Below are 873 nucleotides of genomic sequence, written 5' to 3' on the forward strand. Positions count from 1 at the left end.
GCGGGGGTACCTGGCGACACTCGAGGGCCGGCTGGGGGAGGGGCGGCTCCGGCGAGGGCCGGGCGGGGCTGGGCTGGGGCGCGGTGCGGCGACTTGGCTGGCACCGCGCTGAACTCGGCGGCAGCGCGGCGCTCCCGCTGTTCCTCCGCTGCCGTTGCCTCCGCGGGCCTCCCTCACCCCCAGGGGGGATGGACTTGTTACTTCTCGCCGTTTCCATAGCGACTGCAGCCACGCGCGGAGCCGAGTTGGCGAACGAGTCCTGGCGCGCGCCCGAGTCCCGCAGGCTTTGCCCGGGACCTCCCCGGAGACAGTGGAGATGTAAGGGTTTGGGGGCTGGAGGGGAAGCTTGGATGGCATTATCATGCTGTCATAATATAAATGGACGACCCGTGTGTGCCAGGCGCTATGCTAGAGGTTGGGGATACAGCGATGAAGGGGACAGCCTGCACTATTTGAGTGCCTACCACCTGCTAACTTTATGCTGAGGACGAACTTTTTCCCGCTGCCTGTGCCCAAGACGCCACATCCGTGCTGTTTGAGTAGTATGGGTCAGTGCACAGGTAAGACCGTGGAACTTTAGTAAAGAGGTGTTGCCCGATCCACTCGGGGACATACATATTGTGGAGCCAGGAAAAGTCTCCTTAAATTCTCCTTGTCGTGTGCAAACTTCATTACTGACTGTTTCTAATGTATCATAATGAACAAAAGTAAAATTGATAATAACTGCTAGTCACTGAATGTTACCACGTAGCAGGCTTTGTATTTAGGTCTTTATGTAGATTGTCTAATTGAATGCTCACAATAACCTTCAGAGGCAAACATTATTCTTTCCTCAGATGAGGAAACCAAGGAAGGAATAGAGAAACCAAAGAA

Source organism: Ursus maritimus, unplaced genomic scaffold, assembly GCF_017311325.1.
Source record: "Ursus maritimus isolate PB19 unplaced genomic scaffold, ASM1731132v1 scaffold_30, whole genome shotgun sequence".
In the NCBI taxonomy this organism is placed as follows: Eukaryota; Metazoa; Chordata; class Mammalia; order Carnivora; family Ursidae; genus Ursus; species Ursus maritimus.